Source organism: Amblyraja radiata, chromosome 9 (assembly GCF_010909765.2).
Source record: "Amblyraja radiata isolate CabotCenter1 chromosome 9, sAmbRad1.1.pri, whole genome shotgun sequence".
NCBI lineage: Eukaryota > Metazoa > Chordata > Chondrichthyes > Rajiformes > Rajidae > Amblyraja > Amblyraja radiata.
This window is the reverse complement of record NC_045964.1, coordinates 52,848,437-52,862,484: the sequence shown is the minus strand read 5'-3', so window position 1 is coordinate 52,862,484 and position 14,048 is coordinate 52,848,437. Positions and strand designations below refer to the sequence as shown.

At 42.4% G+C, this 14,048-nt stretch overlaps 1 long non-coding RNA gene across 1 annotated transcript in view; it reads left to right on the top strand.

Annotated features, from left to right (window-relative positions):
• Positions 1 to 1,742: 1,742 nt before the first annotated feature.
• Positions 1,743 to 14,048, top strand: part of LOC116977112 — a 68,695-nt gene continuing 56,389 nt past the window's right edge. The window contains exon 1 of the long non-coding RNA XR_004413121.1: positions 1,743 to 2,567. This is a non-coding gene — a long non-coding RNA (uncharacterized LOC116977112). The remainder of the gene's footprint in view (positions 2,568 to 14,048) is intronic.

Here is a 14,048-nt window from a genome sequence, read left to right as displayed (position 1 = left end):
CTTCTTTCCGACATCGTTTGTGCCGACATGCACTACCACTTCCGGATGTTCACCTTCGCCCTTGAGGATTTTCTGCACTCTGTCCATAACATCCTGGATCCTGGCACCAGGAAGGCAGCACACCATCCTCGCATCCCGTCTGTTGCCGCAGAAACCCCTGTCCGTACCTCTCACAATGGAGTCTCCCACTACAATGGCGTTGCCTGCCTTAGGCCTTTTTGGTTCTGGCTCAACAGCCCTATTCGCATCGCAAGCCAGTCCACCGCTCAGTGTAAACACGTCTTCTGTCCCGACAGCTTCTAAGTGGGTGAACCTGTTCACATGAGGTACAACACCCGGGGACGTTGGCATCCCATGCATCCCTCCCTTTCTCACTGTCTCCCACCTTCTCTCTTCCAGTACCTTAGGTGTAACAATCGTACTGTAGGACTTGTCGAGGAACGACTCCGTTTCTCGGACGAACCGGAGGTCATCCACTTGCTTCTCCAGTTCCCCAACACGGCCCTTCAGGAGCTCTACCTGGATGCACTTCTCGCATTTGTAGCAGCCAGAGGCACCAGCGGTGTCCTTGACCTCCCACATACTGCAAGCATCGCACTGATTCAGCTTGCCTGACATCTCCTTCTTTCGTCTCTACCTCTCAAGCGTATTGCGTGGTCTCCTCTCCTCAGCAGCCTCCTCGAAGACTCTCGAGCCAAAGACTCACACTTTTCTCACAAGGCCGCTCCTCACTGCCGCTCCCCAAGAGCAGTCTTGCTTAAATTGACTGATAAATTGCCTGATTTACCAATTTACAAACCAAATTCCTCAGTTTTCAACTGTTTTCCCGGCACTGACTCACTTCTCTCCTCCCACTTGGGCTAGAGCCAATCAGTCGTATCTCTTGCTTAGCTCCTGCTGCTGTTGCTCCCAAAGCTACAGCAGTTCTGAGTAAAGTCTGCCTGTCCTTGGCCTCTACTTTTCAACTGTTTTCACCCCTCTGACTCACTTCTCTCCTCCCACTTGGGCTAGAGCCAATCAGTCGTATCTCTTGCTAAACTCCTGCTGCTGTTGCTCCCAAAACTACAGCAGTTCTGAGTAAAAAAGGGGGAATGAGCCGTGCCTGTGCAGTTGGGGGCTATGCGTGAGTGGTGCACTATTGCGTTGTGGGGACGGGTTGCATTGGAGGAACGGGTGAGTGGTGGAATATTGCGTTGGGGGACCAGGCCTCCCGAGTGACAGGGACCCAACAGGTCCCACTTAGTCTAGTTTTGAAATAAATGCCAGCTTACTGTTTTGCCCTTTCAACCACTTACTGGAGGTTGGCCATGTGTCTCTTTGAACGTCAACACCACCGAACCTCTCCTAAATACAATGGTTTTCTGTTATGTTCAATGAAGTCCTACATCAAGAAACAGCATCTCATCTCCATCGCTATCATTCCAGTCTTTTAAATCTTTATTTCAACAGCAGCGTTTCTTACACTAACTATGTTATCTTGCACCCGTTTTAATTTATCTATACACTATGGACGGCTTTAAACGTGTCTCGCCTCTTTGACTGGGTGGCATGTAAACAAAAGCTTTTTCACATGACGAACTAAATTAAGGTGCCTACCTACTTTTCATCAGCAGTAGTACTACTGATCAAAATCCATCAAAATGATTATGAAAGTTAATCATTTTTTCTCTCTTACCGGATACTGCTTAACGTGAGTATTTCCAGCATCTGCAGATTTTATTTTGTTTTTCGGTAGATGGAGTGGTGTATGTCACATTCAGATCAGAGTTCGTATGCTGATACTAACATGTCATCTGGATGTGTCAATCTGAAGGACGCTGAGGTACGTGCGGGTTTGTTTGATTGGTCTGTGGGAGTTCGTGATGAAGTGCACTCGGCGACTTACCAGGTTTCAAAAGGGATAGTGAAAACAATAGTGGAAAAGTGGAAGCGAATAATAACAGCGACGAGTAGAAATGCAACATATGCAATAATGTAAAAGTGCATGGAATTTGTTTTAGCGAGTGTAGGATGGCAAATGGTGTAATTTCCTCCCAGAATCCATGGTATGGTTTCCAGGCGAAGGACCACCAGCGGGATTCTGGGCTCACAGCTGAGTGAGTTCCGGACATCGCTCCGGACCAAAGCCGGTCCCTGGGCTCGCAGCTGCTGCGTGCTCGTTGTACACGGGGCTGGTCGCATTTTGATTGGTCTTTTCAAGTCCTGATGGGGCCGGTTTACTGCACGTGTTTGGGTCCGGATTGGCGGATTGAGCTCCGCTCCTCGGAGATGGCGGGCGAAAGGAAATGGAACTGGCTGCCTTTGTCACTGACGGGAGCTGTGGCCACCAGTCTCCAGCTCAGCCGAGTGCCGAGGCGCTGCCTAACATGGAATAAGTCTGCTGAGTTTGGTGTGTGACACGTTCTGTACTTGCTGATAAAACAGCACCCTTGCAGGTAGTAGATCAGGGAGCCTTACTCATTGTAGAGGCTGGTGACTCCCATTCGGGCTGGACCCGACTGAGCGATGGAGGACTGACTCTCCAAACCGATGGGAGATACAACACCGACCAGCTTTCTGCAACACGGGTAAGGCACAGAGAGTCGTTTTCATTTTATGCGTTCCAGTTACACTTAAGGACATACACAATGTTTCATTTTCTGCTTCGCGTTTCAACTGTGTTTATGGTTGAAACCCGAATTGTAATTGTACATCTCCCTTCAACTGATTGTTTTTGTTTTTGAAACCGATCTGCATGTTGTTTGATCATGAACGAGGATTGATTTAAGTAAGTCAGTATCGGAATGGAATGAATAATCTGTGCCCCGCCCCCCCCCTCTTATCTACACCCCACCTCTCCAGAAACGGTCAAATATATTGCGATGTAACTAACGTTTTATAGTTTTTCTGTCATTTTGTCATTGCCACAAAGCCGTTGCACAGCCCTTCATAGTTTACGTTCATCCTCCTCGCCTCCTCAGGCCCACGTTTGAAATCATAGTTTAGTTGATTGTCATGTGTACCGAGGTACAATGAAAAGCTTTTTGTTACGTGTTAACCTATCAGCGGAAAGACTGTACATGATTGCAACAGAGTCGACCACACTGAATAATAAAGAACACACAAAAAATCAAACTTCTGTACTAAGTAATTAGAACAGTCTTCCTTTGGTTAGACATAACGTGTTGGAATAACTCAGCGGGTCAGACAGCATCTCTTTTTCATCTGATTGTAGGTTAGTGGAAATGTGTCACTAGAAAAGCAGTATCACTTGCATATCCACTCCTTAATAGTGACCACTCCCTAATCTAATATTTCTTAAAGAAGTGAAATATTGATCTATATTAATTGCAGCCTTATGCCAAATCTACATTGTTGTGGAAGGAATTGTACCACGCAGGCTGCACGACATGCTCGAAGAATTGTCTTTTCGCTCTTAATTATTTTAACACCCTTTTTTCCATGAACTTTGCTTTAGAAATAGCTCTCCAGTATCGCACACAAGTGATTTCTTCATTCCTGAATCTTAATTATTGAAATCAAATTCTTCCATATTTATAGTCAATGAGTGAAGAATTTAGCCTAACTGAATGCTACCAGTGATTTAATTGAGGCTTGTGCCCAAAGCTGAATCTACCCTTAATGATCCTTTGCTGTTCATGAGATTTTCTAGCATTGGATGCAAGGATGGTTTTCAGGTGAGTATACTCTTGCGATTACCGTTCCTTTATATATGATTAATTGTAATCCCCAACTCCTGTTACTAAGATCAATAACAGGACAAGAAATTAACCTGGGAAACCATTATGACGGCTCACTGGATAAACTAATTGGACCATTTGGGAGAGTGCTGCTTGTTTAAAAAAAAAATGCTAAATTGATAACCGGATGATGTATGCACTGTAGTGTTCTTCAATGGTATTGGAATGTTTAAGAATCGGGTGAAAATTATTAGTGTTTACACTTTTTGTCTTCCTCTTGTTTCATTTTCCTCTGTAATTGTTACTTTAATGACAGGAACCTTTGGCTATTGCAATAAGGAAGGGTGCCACATGAAAATTCTTGTCATGAGACAAGACTCATGAAAGGAAATTTCTGAAATCTGTTACCACTTTGACATTGGAAAAATACAAGTTAATCAGCAACATTGTGGATTTGCTAAAGGTGGTTGACATGCACTTATGATGGCAATAAAGTCTGCAAGTTATTTATGTGAATTTCCAAAACCCACTTAATAATGAACCTGTGAATAATCTTATGAAAATAAAAGTGCATGGGATTCAGGACAAAGATTGGTACTTTTTATGGAGGTAGGTGGTGAACAGTAATGGTACAGAGTGTTCTTGGCTATCTGCATTGGACCCTTTGGACAAATATAGAACACGCTTGTGTAAGTCAAAGGATGACACTACGTATGACACAGTGAATTACATAGCTAGGAGTGTCAAGTTTCATAAATGACTGAGCAAAACTGCGGCAAATGGATTTCATTGCCGAGTACATGTGATATCACCCATATTGCACTTTGGAAAGAAAATATTTTTAAAATGTTGTGGGGAGAGATTGAATGAAAGGGATTGAAAAAGGGAATGGGAAAAAAAAAATACAATACATTGGTACACATTGTAATTTAAACAATTATTCCAACCCCTTTGGAATATATGTTGTGAGGCTTCACCTCTAGAGAGCATTGGTCAAATCATTGAAGTATCAGGTTCAGGCAGAGGCATACTACCTTGGAGAAGATATTCCAGCTCTGTATAGACAAAAGAACAGATTCACCAGAATGACCCCAGGATTGTAAATGGTTACACAAAATTGCTGGGGAAACTCAGCGGGTGCAGCAGCATCTATGGAGCGAAGGAAATAGGCGACGTTTCGGGCCGAACCCCTTCTTCAGACTCATTGTAAATGGTTACGTTCTGTTCAACCTAAACTTCATAAACACTTTTTGCATTAAAGTTTCTGCAGACTTATAAACATGATGAGGATGTTGACGCTATCTATAGAGAGCAATTCAACTGGATGAAGCAGAGACACTTAAAGATAGACACAAAATGATGGAGTAGCTCAGCAGGGCACGCAGCATCTCTTGATAGAAGGAATGGGTGACGTTTCGGGTCGAGACCCTTCTTCAGACTGCTCTCTGAAGGGTCTTGACCCAAAATGTCACCCATTTCTTTTATCCAGAGATGCTGCCTGTCCCGCTGAGTTACTCCAAGATTTTGTATCTATCTTCGGTGTATCTATCATCAGCATTCGCAGTTCCTTCCTACACAGAGACACTTAAAATTGGATTTAATCCAGTTCGAAGTGGCAAAGGATGGAGCGCGATTGTGAAAATCTAGCAGTTTCTTCAGCCTAAATGGTATGCATTCGGATTTAGTTGAAAGTGTGAGTGACCAGGTTTTAATGACCCATATGTATTTTGACATGTGTAAATGCTATTGAGGTATAAAAAGGCCATGAGTGGACTGATTGCCAAACAGACTGGAGGGGCTGAACAGCTTCCAGTTTTGTTCCTGCAGAATGCCATTTATATCAAGTGTATACAAGTGTTCATCTGCATGCTGCCTGCACAATGTCGCCTCTATCCAGCATCACATCTGTAATCCCCAAGCCTCTAAATTTCCCTTTATAACTGGATGCTTGATTTCATCAGCAGATCTTAATCAGTGCATTACCACTATTTGTTTTCTAATTATGGTTTGCACTAATAACTTGTTTTTGCAACCTTTTTCCTTTCACTGTCCTGTATAATTTGTCTTGTGTGTTGTCCGAGTCTATGTGCCTTTGATGCTGCTGCTCGCAAGAATTTCATTGTACCTGTACCTCACCGTTCTTGTGCATATGACATTAAAAGTAACTTGGTTTAGTAGTTATGGTTTCTCCTGAAAACTCCACGGTCATAATCGATGAATGTAGCCTAATTTCTGGACAAATATGGAAGCTTAATTTCCTTCAACTTCTTGAATTTGAAGCTTAATTTTTTTTAAGGTATCACAATTTTGTCATGAATCAGAAAGTTGTGGGTTCAAGTTCCAACTTTGGCAGTGATTGAGTATGTAACTTAAGCTGACAAGTTAGTCTGCGTAGATTGTCAGAGGTGTTATGCCTCAGTAGAGATTTAACCTGATACTTCAGAAGGGGCTAGTGGAGTCGAGGGATTATGGGGAGAAGGCAGGCACGGGTTATTGATAGGGGACGATCAGCCATGATCACAATGAATGGCTGGCTCGAAGGGCCGAATGGCCGCCTCCTGCACCTATTTTCTATGTTCACTGGCTGGATGCAGGGTAACCAGATCTTCTGCTGGTGACTTCAGACCTCTCCACAGCACCAAAAAAGGACCATGTGAATTGTGGCTGGATTTTCACATGAATCTAACTAGTTAACAAGCTTTTAAATTAAGTCATCCAGCTCGCCCCCTCACAACCATCTGGTACAGTTGCAATGTTTTTCTAATGCTACGTGATGGCGGTGATTTTTAATTGACTTGTATTGTAACCAGGGATTGTCAGTCTGCTCCAGAACAACACACTTCCTAAAGTGCAGGAGATTCTGAGGGTTATTTGCCAAGAGTAGGAAGTTCTAAGGAGTGCCCTATCCAACCCCTTTGGTAGTTGGCTTTTTCTGCTTTGGCCAAATGTACCATTTCAAGACCCAAACTTCTGGCAAAGTCAAAGAAAATCTCATTCCCCTCTTGTCGGGTTGCAAAGGGAGAAACCTTGGGATGACATGGGAAGTATTTGCCCCGCTCAAGATTTCTCATGCTGTGAACTCTTTTTCAAGTGTGGAGTCTCGTTCCTCAAAGCTATTTTAGGAGATTTTTTTTAAAAGGAGAATTTTTTAAAACGTTGATTTAAAAAAAATATATTGTACTTCTGCGATGGATATTTGTCAATGCTACTTGAGATACATTAAACTAGATTGGAAGGGGGTGGATTCCAATGTGGAAAGAAGGCAGATGAGAGATTGAGGACAAATGCAGTGGTCAAAGAGAGCAAAATTAGCAGACGGCATGGGTGTGTGCATGATAAAGGTAGCGGAAAGACTGGTGGTTTAAACTGAATCTGTAGGATCCCAAACCGAAATGTCACCCATCCTTTTTCGACAGAGATGCTGCCTGACCCTTTGAGTTACTCCAGCTCTTTGTGTCTAATCTTCGGTGGTTTAAACTGTTTGTTTCAACACTGGAGAAATAACAGGCAAGGCAGATGAACTCTGGTTGTGGAATGGCTTGGGAGACTGGGATAATATATGCATAACAGAAACATAGCTGAGCGAAGGGCAGAACTGGCAGCTCGATATTCCAGGCTACAGATTCTTTCGGGATCGTCCAGGGAGACTTTATGGGTAGGACCTAGAAATAGTAAGGGAATGATTACTTTGGTAGAACTAAATCAAGCGAATCCCTGCACAAGTATAAGATGTGTAGGATTATATTTAGGAGTGAACAAAAAGAGGACATGAAATTAAGCTGGCAGGCAAGGTAGAGGAAAATCCTAAGAGAAAGGATTACTATTAAGAGTAAAAGGATGGCCAGGGAAAGAAAATGTCTCCTTAAAGATCAGCATCTTTGTGAAGAATCACATGAGATGGGAGAGATATCAATTTAATACATCTCATCTTTTTTCTGAGGAGAGGGTCATGCAAGCCAAGGAATTGAAGCATAGTAGCTGTGATGCCCTAGAACATATACAAATTGCCAAACTGGAGGTATTGAAGGTTTTACATTCCTTGTATGTTTAAATACTTGGCTAATAAATTAATTACAATTACAATTAAACTGCATTAAGGTGGCTAAATCCCCAGGGCCTGACCAAGCACCTCCTCGGATCTTGTGAGAAGCTAAAGAGGTAATTGAGAAGGCCCATGCAGAGATATGCACCATGTTTAACCAGAATTGAAGTTCCACAGGGCTGGATGGTGGCTAATGTTGTACTGTTATTCAAGTAAAGCAGTAAGGATAAGCCAAGGAACTACAATCTGGTGAGCCAGATGTCAGTTGTGGGGAAAATTGGTGGGGGGATTCTTAGGGATAGGAGATCAGCATTGGGATAGGCACAGGCTGATTAGTGATAGTTGCAAAGAGGATTGATGAGGGTAGGGCAGTGGACAATGTCCAAATAGACTTTAGCAAGGTTGTTGACAAGATCCCACGTGGTCAGCTAGTCTGGGAGGTTAGATTGCATGGAATCCAATGTGAGCTACCTCGTGACTTTGGAAGGAGTCAACGGATAGTTGTGAAAAATTATGGTTCTGATTACAGGCCTGTGATCAGTAGAGTGCCAGAGGGTTTGGTGCTGGGTCCCCTGCTATGTTATGTACATTAATGATTTGTACGTAGTTAATATTGTTTGTAAAATTACAAATAACGCCAAAAAAGGTGTATAGCAGGCAATAAGGAACTTTATCTAAGTTTACAACAAGATCCTCTCGATCATTTGGGAAGGTGGGCCAAGGAATGGCGAATGGAATTTAACCCTGACAAGTGTGAAGTGTTGCACATCGGTGTGTCACACCAGGGCAGGGCTTGCACAGTAAATGATTGTGCCTTGGAGAATGTTGAGGAACAGAGAGATCTAAGAATACAGGTACATGGTTCCCTGAAAATGGTGAGTAAAATGAACAGTGTAACAATGAAAGCATTTGGCACGCTTGTCTTTATTAGGATGGATATTGAGTACAAAAGTTGCTTCATCATGATGCAACTGTACGATTCGTTGGTGAAACCATGCTTGGAGTACTGTATGTTTTTATGGTAAACTAGCTGTAGGAAGGATGTCCTTAAGTTGGAAAGAATGCAAAAGAGATTCACCAGTACGTTACCTGGGCTTATGGCTTGAGTTATAGAGGAGATAATAGAATAGGTTGGGACTTTTTTCTTTGGAGCATGGGAGGCTTATTGATCTTATTGTGATGTACGATCATATACGTGATCTTATTGAGATGTACAAGATCTTGAGGGCGCATAGGTAAATTGAATGCTCTTTTTTTACCCCCATGTGTGCAGGATTCCAAAACTAGAGACAATAGGCAATGGGTGCAGGAGTAGGCCATTTGGCCCTTCGAGCCAGCACCGCCATTCAATGTGATCATAGACAATAGGTGCAGGAGTAGGCCATTTGGCCCTTCGAGCCAGCACCGCCATTCAATGTGATCATGGCTGATCATCCCCAGTCAGTACCCCGTTCCTGCCATCTCCCCATATCCCCTGGCTCCACTATCTTCAAGAGCCCTATCTAGCTCTCTCTTGAAAATATCCAGGGAACCGGCCTCCACCGCCACCCGAGGCAGAGAATTCCACAGACTCGCAACTCTCTGTGTGAAAAAATATTCCTCATCTTCATTCTAAATGGCTTGCCCCTCATTCTTAAACTGGCCCCTGGTTCTGAACTCCCCCAACATCGGGAACATGTTTCCTGCCTCTAGCGTGTCCAAACCCTTAATAATCTTATGTTTCAATAAGATCTCCTCTCATCCTCCTAAATTCCAGAGTATACAAGCCCAGCCGCTCCATTCTCTCAGCATATGACAGTCCAGCTATCCCGAGAATTAACCTTGCACTCCCTCAATAGCAAAAATGTCCTTCCTCAAATGTGGAGACTAAACCTGCACACAATACTTCCGTGTGATCTCACTAGGGCCCTGTACATTTGCAGAAGGACCTCTTTGCTCCTATACTCAAAGAGAACATAGACTGCTTCACTCAGAAGGTAGCCCATATCTTGAATGAGCTACCAGTGCAAGCTAAGGAAAGGGATATAATTAAAACTTTTAAAAAGACATTTGAACAGATGTATGGATAGGGAGGGTTATGGGCCAAATGCAGGCAAATGGGTATAGTCCAGTCTTCTTCTTCTTATCGAGTCCACACACAAGATTAGAAGTTGTTCAGCCAGAGCTGAACACACTTCTCGGCATCTGCACAATGGTGTCTGCCTTGTGCTTCTTGTGCGTGGTGGTGGAAAGATTGGTTGAAACAGGGCCACGACGTGAACGCTCTTTCCTTGGGCCCCATAGTCCAGTAAGCCAACTTGTTTGGCATGGACAAGGTGGGCTGAGTGGCCAGTTTCTATGCTGTTCAGCTTTATGACTCTAAGTTAATGATAGATGTTGCGCAGTGCCTCAAAAGGTGGTACCAACCTTGTGCAATTTTGACTTACTGACCATAACCTATTGTAGAGCGTTGAAATTCTCATCGAGTGTTTCTGGATAACCCCAGGAAAGGTCTTCCAAAGTTTGCACCCTTGATTGAGGTCCACTAGTTCCTGGAAGGAGAGCTTCTTCTTGCGGGACTTTTAATTGCTGGATCTGGTCTCCATTGAGCTAGGATTCTGACCCTATCCTTCCTCTTTAAACTTCCACTGAATATCGCTTTGATATTGTAATTTTTGTTGCTGTCCGACTTTAATTTTGCAGTTATGACGACTGTCATTTCCAAATGTACACCCAAAATGTTAGCGATTCCCAAAGGCTATTGAAATCCATTGTCTAAAAACAGTAGCATGTCTGCTCCAGCGGCACCTACAACACAATCGTCTATCCCTCTCAATTTCTGACACGCCTGGTGTTTATTTAGTAATGACTTTTCGAATCGTACCGTGCGTTTCCGCACGTACGCATGGTTTGACTTGAACGAGCAAGTAACACGAGCGGTTCTCGATGTTCCTTGTTCTACGGGAGGCAAATGCCTGTAATCACGTACTTACAGCGGGGCGGGGACCTGGCCGCACTGTGATGCAAACTGAAACTGTTGAGCCGCTAATAACAAGTTGGACGCCGCCGCTTACATGGCCCGCAGTGGAAGTGAAGCTTTTTACAGCTCCACAAACTATTTGGACAGGAAACGACCTCTTGTTTAAAAAAAACAATAAATGGCTCCTAAGAAGATGTTAGATGGGTGAGAAAATTTAAAGTTACTTTTTGTCAAAAATCAAATGCAAACATAGCCTGCAGGAAGCTTATATATTAGGAAACCCGCAAAATATTGGAGGAATTCCTTCTCTCCAGAGATGCTGCCTGATCGGGCTCGCTGAGTTACTCCAGCATTTTGTGTCTCCCTTCCATTTAACCCAGCATCTGCAGTTCTTTTCTACACAAGTTGAATTGTTGCAAATGCACCGTGAACCAAATAGCATTCCCTTCTCTAACCTCTCCCTGCGAAGATCCGCAGAAGTTGTCCACTCTGATAATTACAAATAAATAAATCCAACAAGATTTTATGGAGAGGAGTTCATATAGCCGACATGAAAATCTGGGTACACTGCGCCCTCCATAATGTTTGGGACAAAAACCTCATTGTTTATTTATTTGCCTCTGTACTCCACAATTTGAGATTTGTAGAGAAAAAAAATCACATGTGGTTAAAGTGCACATTGTCAGATTTTAATAAAGGCCATTATTATACATTTTGGTTTCACCATGTAGAAATTACAGCAGTGTTTATACATAATCCCTCCATTTCAGGGCACCATAATGTTTGGGACACAGAAATGTCATGTTTTATATTTTGTTGCGTAACCTTTGCATGCAATGACTGCTTGAAGTCTGCGATTCATGGACATCACCAGTTACTGGGTGCCTTCTCTGGTGATGCTCTGCCAGGCCTGTATTGCAGCACTTCTTTAGTTTATGCTTGTTTTGGGAGTCCCCTTCAGTTTACTCTTCAGCACATAAAAGGCATGCTCAATTGGGTTCAGATCGGGTGATTGACTTGGCCACTCAGAAATTTACCATTTTTGAGCTTTGGAAAAACTCCTTTGTTGCTTTAACAGTATGCTTGGGATCATTGTCTTGCTGTAGAATGAACTGCCGGCCAATAAGTTTTGAGGCATTTGTTTGAACTTGAGCAGATTGGATGTGTCTATACACTTCAGAATTCATTATTCTACTACCATCAGCAGTTGTATCATCAATGAAGATAAGTGAGCCAGTACCTTCAGCAGCCATACATGCTCAGGCCATAGCACCTCACCACCGTGCTTCACCGATGAGGTGGTATGCTTTGGATCTTGGGCAGTTCCTTCTCTCCTCCATACTTTGCTCTTGCCATCACTCTGATATAAGTTAATCTTTGTCTCATCTGTCCACAAGACCTTTTTCCAGAACTGTGGTTGGTCTTTTAAGTACTTCTTGGCGAACTGTAACCTGACCATCCTATTTTTGCGGCTAACCAGTGGTTTACATCTTGCAGTGAAGCCTCTGTATTTCTGTTCATGAAGTCTTCTGCAGACAGTGGTCATTGACAAATTCACACCTGACTCCTGAAGAGTGTTTCTGATCTGTTGGATAGGTGTTTAGGGATTTTTCTTTATTGTAGAGAGAATTCTTCTGTCATCTGCTGTGGAGGTCTGCCTTGGCCTTCCAGGTCCTTTGTGATTAGTAAGCTCACCAGTGCTCTCTTTCTTCTTAATGATGTTCCAAACGGTTGATTTTGATAAGCCTAAGGTTCATTGATGATACATCAGCTAACAGTTTTATTCTTTTTTCTCAGTCTCATAATGGCTTCTTTGACTTTCATTGACACAACTTTGGTCCTCATGTTGATAAATAGCAATAAATGTTTCCAAATGTGATGGAAAGTCTGGAGGAAAGACTAGGTGCCGTGAGCTCTCTTATACCTGCATTAAGGAGCCATTTAAACACACCCGAGCAATTACAAACACCTGTGACGCCATGTGTCCCAAACATTTTGGTGCCCTGAAATGGGAGAACTATATATAAACGCAGCTGTAATTTCTACATGGTGAAACCAAAATGGTTAAAAATGGCCTTTAATAAAATCTGACCATGCACTCTAACCACATGTGATTTTTTTTCTCCTTTTTTTTTCTATTACAAATCTCAAATTGTGGAGTACAGAGGCAAATAAATAAATGATGGGACTTTGTCACAAACATTATGGAGGGCACTGTATATTCATTTAATACAACATATTGTTGGCTGCTTTCTTTTTCATCTTAAACATCTTTCATCTTGGATGCTGCTTAACTGGCCAAGTCCTTCCAGCATACCTCTTTTTATTACAGATTCTAACGTCCACAGTTTTATTTGCTTTCTAACATTTTTCAAATAATATTGATAGAGGACTTTAAATCGTATGTGTATGTAAAACAAGTAGGCAGAGCATCATTTAAAAACTGATATGGTTTATTCCATCCTCGTGCCAAATACAAATAATTTGATGGATATTAAAGCATGTTTTCACGCTCTGTTTCGAAAGGGCAGCAGGTTTTGTACAGATGGAGTTGGTTCAATGTTCCATTTAATCCTGGCATATCTGTTCTCCACCTTTTTCCCCATCCCTTAAAACCCATACCTAACATTGCTCCATCTATAAACCACGATAGATAGTTTTGGCACCAGAATTTTGTTTATTCTATTTCCTCAGTTTCTTTTTGTGATTATGCCAAGTCCTTACTCCTCAGTTCAGATGGTAGACTGTTTTCCTTTCATCCAGAATTCAACAGTCAGCACCATATTGATGGTGATTAAGCATCCCTGAGGACAGTGTTAAGGCTACTATTATCTATTCAGATAATTCTTGTACATTATCTATCGAACACACTGCATGGATTTTCATTCTTGTGGCAAGCTGTTTCAGGATGTACGTTCACAAATATTTTGTCTGGACGCAAAGTTATGATGTAGCACCAGAACTGGATGAATGATGCGGCCATTGTGTTGAATCTTTTTCTCAATAATTGAACAATAGGAGTGGGGAAACGTACAAGATCCAAAATGTTGACTTATTATGGTTATTAATATTACCAAGGCCATCACCACTCTGAACTCTGCACTGAACACACAGCCCCCATTGCCAATATTTTGTACTGCCACAACACTATACTGTGAAATATTGCACATTATGACTTGACAACGTTTTCTTGCCATTTATTATTTATCTGATACGTTGGAGTTCCGCTCGGCCAGTGCACCTGAAATATCGTTGTATGTATTTACAATGACAATAAAGCGTGTTATTAAATTCTGTTTCACTGCCAGTTGTGGCCATGAAGCAGAATTCTTGGCTCCATTTTAAAGTGCAAGGAGGAATTTATGGG